This window comes from Helicoverpa armigera, chromosome 31, assembly GCF_030705265.1.
Source record: "Helicoverpa armigera isolate CAAS_96S chromosome 31, ASM3070526v1, whole genome shotgun sequence".
In the NCBI taxonomy this organism is placed as follows: Eukaryota; Metazoa; Arthropoda; class Insecta; order Lepidoptera; family Noctuidae; genus Helicoverpa; species Helicoverpa armigera.
In genome coordinates this window covers 1,432,231-1,440,889 of record NC_087150.1, presented here as the reverse complement: position 1 = coordinate 1,440,889, position 8,659 = coordinate 1,432,231, and the positions used below count along the sequence as shown (strand labels likewise).

The following is an 8,659-nucleotide window of genomic DNA, read 5'->3' as shown; positions in this document are numbered from 1 at the left end:
GGATCTCAGTCGGATGTGAATCGTAGCTTAAGTAAAATAGCGGAATCGTGCCCCTGATCATTGTTACATGTGTACTTCCTTCCATTCATCTTCATCCTGATTTATGAGCCCAAACCTACCATCGGTAGACTAAAAGTTTGTTGTCTTCACGCACATAAATATGTAAGGATTACATTATGGTAATACGACCTCGATGGCGCAATGGTCACCATGCCGGACTGCCGAACCTGAGGTCCCGGGTTCGATTCCCGGTTCGGTCGACATGTGTGTGATGAGCATGTTTGTTGGCCGTGGTCTGGGTGTTACAATATGTATATTATATACATATGTAGCTATATGTAGTTTATCAGTTGTGTTAGCACCCATAACACAAGTTAATTAATAACTTACCATGGGGCTAACCGACCTTGTGTGAAAATGTGTCCAGACATTATTTATTTATTTATTATTATTTATTTATTTACTTATAACAATTGTATATTAAATTCTTATAAATATTTGACCAACAGTTACGCGAACCAGGCCAGTATTTCGGCAGCACCAAAAGAGAAAGTCAAAGCATCTGCTGCGAAATCCCGACGAAGACACTACGACTCCTACTGATGAGATAGACTTCCTTGAGGTCACAGACCCCACTAAGGCCACAGACCCCACTGAGGCCAGAGACCCCGCTGAGGCCACAGAACCCACGGAAGCCACAGACCCCACGGAAGCCACAGAACCCACTGAGACCACAGACCCCACTGAGGCCACAGAACCCACGGAAGCCACGGAACCCACTGAGGCCACAGAACCCACTGAGGCCACAGACCCCACGGAAGCCACAGACCCCACGGAAGCCACATACCCCACGGAAGCCACAGACCCCACGGAAGCCACAGACCCCACTGAAGCCAAAGACCCCACGGAAGCCACAGACCCCACGGAAGCCACAGACCCCACTGAGGCCACAGATCAAACCAAAGCCACGGAGGCCACAGACCCCACTGAAGCCAAAGACCCCACGGAAGCCACAGACCCCACTAAGGAAACAAACCCCACTGAAGCCACAGACCCCACCGAGGAAACAGACCCCACTGAAGCCACAGACCCCACGGAAGCCACAGACCCCACGGAAGCCACAGAACCCTCTGAGGCCACAGAACCCACGGAAGCCACAGACCCCACTGAGGTCACAGATCTTACTGATGCTACAGAGACTGAAGCCACAGAGCCTACCACTACTACGACTCCTACGACTACTACAGTCGCTACTACTACTACCACTACAGCTAGAACTAAGTCTCGTACTGAACTTGGTTACGTCGTTTTCGGAAGTAAGTATTTTTTTGGTTTTCATAAGGATATTTGCAAAGAAAAGTTAAAGTTTTTTAGGATTCCGTACCCAAAGGGTAAAACGGGACCCTATTGTTTTCGCTCCTCTATCCGTCCGTCTGTCACCAGGCTGCATATCATGAGCCGTGATAGTTAGAGAGTTGAAATTTTCACAGATGATGTATTTCTGTTGCCGCTATAACAAAACCGCTAAAAACTAGAACTAAATTAATATTTTGGGGGGATTGATTTTTTTGTCCGTTTTATAAATAATGGTACGGAACCCTACGTGCGCTAGTCCGACTCCCCCTTGGCGGGTTTTTTGGATTCTATATAAAATTCAATTGATCCCGCTTTTTAAGCCCAGGTCCCGCATTTGAGATCATTATTTCCCCCAAATTCGTATCATGAAGCTCGCAAGCCTATGTTCAGCAGTGGACGTCCTATAGCTGAGATGATGATGATGAAGCCTACGGTAACTCACACTTTACGGTATTTTCAGACTTTTCAGTGGCTACTACAACAGTGGCGCCCCCCGTACCATACCAGGACATATTATTGAAGCTGAACGAGGGGTACCTGACAGCTTCCATCATTGAACTGATGGCGATCATATCCTTGAAGGAGCCTGCAGACGCCAACGATATTATGTCGGACACTTATGAAGTTGTTCGTAAGTAAGTATCTATTTGCTAGCTCGTTGGTCTAGCTCGCAAGTGCGGCTGCTGAGCACGAGGTCTCGGGTTCGATTCCCGAGGCGGGCCGAAATCACTTTGTGAGTTTCAGAAGACTTTCGCAAAGCAGCTCGGAGCTTGGAAGTTGGTGATTGATACACCCGTGCATCGGAGAGCACGTAAATGTCGGTCTTGCTTGTGATCTCTCTCCGGTGGTGTCGGATTGCCATCCCATCGGACTATGAGAGTGAAGGAATAGTGAGTGCACCTGTGTCTGCGCAAATGCTTGTGCACTATAATATGTCCTGCGCAGCTGGCTAATCTCCTGACATGAGAACAGTTGCCGTAGCCGATGATCGGCTAGAAGGACATCAAGCATCATCATCAGTGGTCGGAATAGGTAGAGCTATTTTGGCTACTTGCGACATGAGGACATAACATGGATATGCCAAATATTTCCCGGAATCCCGGGAATTCTTGGAATTAAAAAAACATTGTTCAAGTAGTTTTTATAGGAATAAGTAGAAGTATTTTTGTTATTTGCTACATGCGGACATAACATAGATATGCCAAATATTTCCAAAAATTCCGGGAATTATCGAAATTAAAAAAAAAACAACTAAGTACTTTCTTTTGTCAGTGCTTAATTAGAACATTATATTTAAATGGATAATCCACTTTTATTAGTTTACTATAGTAAATAGGAGACATGGAATATAAATAAAATGCGATGATCGAGTTAGATATATTATTTAATTTTCAAAACAGTTGACATTACTGGTTGGTCTGTCTACAACGATATATAAATATACTTAACTAAAGTAGTAAGTAGCAAATAAATTACAAAAATATGCATAAAGAACTTTGTACTATATCATTCGTAAAAATGTAATTATGACATTTTCAGCATTAATAACGCCGTCGTATTGAAAACATTGATAGAGAGTAGGTATTTTCACGACTCGCAGTGACGTGAAGCCGTTTCCTTATGTTAATCTTTAACGATTAGTAACAAAACTTTACGATACACTTTCTATTCCTAGAAGCTCTTGACATGCTCGTAAATGAAAGACTTCACGCTACTGCGCGTGATGAAAATAATTAACTATTTTTTTATTAATTTAATCTTTTTATTAAATTATTCTAAACCGGTAGACGATGATGTTTCATCGTCTACCAATTCTTCGCTGAAAAACCCATCACCATCTACGGAATTGAAATAAATGACCATCAGTTTTTCTATATTATCCATTTTTAATGTATTTCTTTTTACATCCATAATCCATTTATATATGGAAAATGAACGTTCGACATCTGTTGAGGTCATTGGAGCAAATTTGCATTTCAATAAAATTTGGTCATCTGTTTCATTTCTTACAATTTTTTCACTCCATTCTCGTAATATATCTATATCCGGATTTCTTTCTATAACTTTTTCAATTTTATTTTTAATATTTTCTGATGCACACTCATTTATACAAGTTCTGACTGTATCTAATATTAAAAATGAATCACTTAGCGTCAAGTGGTGCTTTTGTAATTCTTTTAAAGCAAACGGTATAACTGAAAAATATTCATCTATATATTGTAACTCGTTTTGTATGTTTTCTTTTTGTAATATGTTTTTCGCGTTTCGGATAGCTATTGCATCAGAGCTGCATAAATGAGACAAAACATCTTTTATTGCATCAAAATGTTTTGCGTAGTATGATGCTGCCTCCAACCAAGTACCCCACCTTGTAATAATTGGTTGTGGAGGTAGTGGTAAGTCAGGGTATTTTCTTTTAAAATGCGAACACGGCTTGGCGCTTTTAGAAATATTTTTTTTACATTTGATATCAAAATATCCACATCATTATATTCCATTCGAATTTGCTCAGAAACACGATGAAGTGCGTGAGCAAAACATGTTACATGTTTTAATTGTGGTAAATAGCATTTCAATTTTTGCCCTGCAGATATCATATATGCTACACTATCAGTACATAGTATTAAAATATTATCAACTTTTTCTTCAAACGAGTTTTGCCATAGATTTTCAAGACACTGTATTACAAAGTTGGCAATGGTTTGTCCATTAACCACCTCTAACATCTTGCAGGCAATTAAATATGGCCGATTTGAGATATTCTCATGCAATGGTTTTATCAAAAAATGTACAATATTTCTACCTAAAAAATCTGTTGTCTCGTCTAATGATATCCACAATTTTTCAGTTTGATTTTTTTCATAAATTGTTTTGATTTTGTTAGTAAAACTTTATCTAAATATACTTTTCGTAACAGCGACTCATCGGGTACTTTACGACTAGTACAAGTACAACAACAAACAGTACAGATATATTTCTGAAAAAACTCCTTGAATGCTGGATTTTTCATCTGCGACCAGGGAATATTGCACAGAACCAGAAACTTGATCAGGTCGGAATAAAATTCCTCCGGAGGCCGTTTAAACGTTCCCTTGTGCACGGCTCCTTCGACATGTCTATTGATGTTACATTTTTTCGCCGTTATATGGCTCTCGCACTTCGAGCAATATATTGAACGACTAGCGTGGTCGTATAACAGCTCTGGATATTCGGATATCCACTTTTGTACTGTTTCTTCCTTGATATTTGGCATTTTTGGCTTTTCTTGTTTATCGCCCTAAAACAATAGTAAACAGTTAAAATCTTTCCAATAAATAGTCGAAATAAAAACGGTGTGAAAATTCACGAAAAATTGTTCCACACACAGTTGCACAATTGCACAGTAAGTATGAGATACATAATTCAAATGCATTTTGTTAGCCGATTAAGACAATCAGATAGAACACTGTCAAGCTCATGTCCGAAAATATTTAGGTAAGAGCAGTCAATAGCCAATGAAAATGGTTATTGTGGGAAAACGCGGTACTTGAAGGGTGTGCGAGGGGAGGACTTAGTCCACCTTGTATTGTAATTGACTTAGCTTTTAACACAAGATTATATTAGAAAAAGCGGTCAGGTGCGTGTCGGATCACCTACAAGGTGTAGGGTAGCGGAAGAGCACAATTTACGTAAACAAGTTCCCTGCTACTCAGGTCACTAACGAAAAATTCCACTTCAAACTTTTGTATATCAAAATTGGCTGTGACAAACAGACGGACAAGGCAAAACTATAAAGCTTCCTTTGGAACTTCGGAAGCCTGAAAAATATGTATTTAGCAGAGGACAATTACTTTACTTTTTCACTAAATGTCCTTTGTAGATATTATAAAAATAAAAAACACTTACCCAAATGTGGTAGGTAAATCAAATAAACAGTTTCAAATGTATCCAGTCCGCAAAAAACAAATCAAAATTCGTAAATCCAAGCCAAAGTATTCGTGTTAGTAAGATTCCAGAAACCAGTTAACAAGCCAACGTCAAATAAAATAAGGAACACAATAAATCACACGTGCGCACTCTACAAGCCGAAACAAAAGAGTGAGTGAAGCCCGCTGTACCTGTATTTGTATAAGTGAGACAGCTAATACTTTAGACGTTTTAAGATAGAAAGAGACAAAAAATAAGCGACGAAAACAGCGCTTACGACGGGTTGGCAACATGGAGCATAAACATATAATAATAAAAGAGAGATAAATTGGTTTGTTCTTGATGTATCGATAACTTAGTGTAGCAGGAGCTGGTCAGGAAAACTCGTAGACTGATTTGACAATTGTGTATTACATTAATTACAATAAATACGAAATAACAAAATGCGGCGTCACCGCCGTGGTAAAATGAGAAGCGCCGTCTCGCTCGCAGCGGCGCAGGCGAGCGCTCGTGCCCGCCGATCCCGCGCCCCTCCCGCTGCCCGCGTAAACCCGGCGCTAGCACTCCCCTCGCGCTCCCCCTCAGCCGTCGCGTACCTCCAGCCGGTGGCAGCGATATTATCTTTTTCTATTCTGTATTGTGTAGGCATTTAATATTTCCTTGTGCAGTAAAGTATATTTAGTATCGTTTCTAACAGTTTTACTTAATTAATTCATATTTCACGAAGCTACCTCTAACAACGTTCCAGGATCCCTGTGTGTGTTTATAAGTAAGTATATACTGTTTGGGTGCTCACCTACTACCTGCTCATAACTGCCCACTTACCCATATTAACTCACTTAAATCAATCGACAATTTCAAAATCCCGGGATTTCAGAGGCATGTCCATGTTAATATCAATGTTTGCGGTCATTCACCCCAAATAGCTCTACCTATTCCGACCACTGATCATCATTATTCAGCTGCTGTAGCTGTTTCATTCATTACCGTCAGATTCGCTGTCACTCCTCACCGATCCCCTCGAAATACATAGGATAGAGAGTTGCTACCTAATTGCTGCCAACAACCACAAGTTGCTACACATTACTACCCACGAGGTTTTGAAAATATTTAGCATCCAAAGGTGACAGCTATTCTGATATCAGATCACACTCTATTCCTTCACTCTCATAGCAGGATGAATGATGAGCACATCATTGATGATGATGATGATTTTGATGATAATGTTGATGATGTTGATGTTGATGAACATGATGATGATTTTGATGATCATGATGTTGATGATGATGATAATGATGATAAATTTATTTTTCAGCATGCTCGACACGAAACCAATGAGTTTTATGGGCGATCCTTTGATACTAGCCGTGGAAGATTTTGCTCGATATGTGGCGAAAACGCCTGTGGACATTCTTCAGCGTGAGTATTCAGTGATCAGCATAATGTGATGATGTCCTGTCCAGGTAAGGAGATTAGCCAACTGCGCAGGACATAGTATAGTGCACGAGCCTTTGCTTGGACACAGGTGCACTCACTATTCGTTCACCCTCATAGCGCGATGGGACGGCAATAAACATAATGTACACTAGCTTCTGCCAGCGGTTTCACCCGCATCCCATAGGAACTACTGCTCGAACCTGCATAAAAAATATCTAATCTATAGCCTTCCTCGATAAATGGGCTATCTAACAATGAAAGAATTTTTCAAATCGGACCAGTAGTTCCTGAGATTAGCAAACAAACTCTTCAGCTTTATAATATTAGCATAGTTTATAAATATTTAGATAAACTGGCTAGGCAGATAAGGAATTGAAGTGTTCCCCACCAGATCAGGCGAGATTGATGTACCACCTCCTCATGGGTCGAAGACAGGAGGTGTCAGAGGAAGTGAATGGAATCTTAGACAGGATCAATACTTTCTTCTTCCCGCACGATGGGAAGAAACTCATGGACGCAGTCAAGGCTTTTGGAGACTATCCTAGTGAATGTAAGTCACTAAGTCCAAAGTAAAGAAACAACCTCTCAAGTATGAGTGTGTTCGATTCGGGCCAGGCCCAAAGTTCGTAAGTACTTTCCAACTATATCTTGGACACCAATGACTGTGTTTCGGATGGCACTTTAAACTGCAGGTCTCAGCTGTCATTGAACATCCTTGGCAGTAGTTACGGGTAGTCAGAAGCCAGTAAGCCTGACACCAGTCTAACCAAGGGGTATCGGGTTACCCGGGTCACTGGGTTGATGAGGTCAGTCAGATAGATAGAGGACAGTCGCTCCTTGTAAAGCACTGGTACACAGCTACATCCGGTTAGACTGGAACATAATGGGATCCATACATTCTGCCTTGTTGGCCTGACATGGTCTTCTACACGGTGCGAGTAGCTTGCGCATGTTGAGGCACATGCGCAGGTTACATGTTCACGGGCAGACTAAGGCGTTGGTCGTCTTGATTTTTTAGTTACAAATAGCTACCGTACATTTGTTGACAAAGTAAAAAGCTGTAAAGGATCGTCGGGATTAAATAATACCTATTATTATATCCGTAATAGCAAAAATAAAATCCGTAAAAGTAGTTTTATCTAACTTAGCATTTTTAAACCTATTTATCATTTTCAGTGCAACAAGAACCCTTCCCTATTTGTGTGGAGATTATAGAACGTATATTCCAGCCATTCCTACGAGCTGAGCCAGATACCCGGATGCCAGTAGTAGAAGCCATTAATGAGGCTCTGAAGGCCAGGTTCGTTAAATACAGCCCATACTTCGCGACGCCTGATGCATTTGAGGGTGAGCTTTTAAAATATCTACATACTCCATTTGAGTAGGCCAGAAGCATATAACAAGGATCTGCTATCCTAATATTATAACTCTATCTGTCTGTCAGCTACATCTGGTTAGACTGGAAGCCGACCCCAATATAGTTGGGAAAAAGGCTCGGAGGATGAACTCTGTCTGTCTGTCTGTCTGTTACGCTCTCACGTCTAAACCACTGAACTGATTTAAATGGGTACAGAGATAGAGTTGACCTTGAGAAAGAACATAGGAAAGTTTTATCTCGGACTTTTGAACAGTTCTCTTGGAAACGCGATATAACCGAACTCTACGCGGGCGAAGCCGCTGGCGGAAGCTAGTTTATAATAAAATGGTACGTCCAAGGTCAATGTCAGCCACGGCGGCTGTTATCATATAAGAAGATCAGCCAGTTGCGCAGGACATAGTGCACAACCATTGGCGCAGACACAAGTGCACTCCTTCTCCGTGTGTGCCCAGCAGTGAGACGATAAAAAGGCTGTAATGATGACGATGATGAAGTGGGCTCCTTTTTCCTTTACTCTCATAGTTCGATATGGGACGACAATCCGACACCACCGGAGAGAGACCAGGCCCAAGACCTACATTA

General features: G+C 41.0%; 1 long non-coding RNA gene across 1 annotated transcript; it reads right to left on the bottom strand.

Annotated features, from left to right (window-relative positions):
* Nucleotides 1-2,722: 2,722 nt before the first annotated feature.
* Nucleotides 2,723-6,214, bottom strand: LOC126053841 (uncharacterized). The gene is made up of 2 exons (XR_010278065.1): nt 5,242-6,214; nt 2,723-4,633 (listed from the first exon to the last, which is right to left on the bottom strand). It is a non-coding gene; the product is annotated as an uncharacterized LOC126053841 (long non-coding RNA).
* Between the last annotated feature and the right edge of the window lie 2,445 nt (nt 6,215-8,659).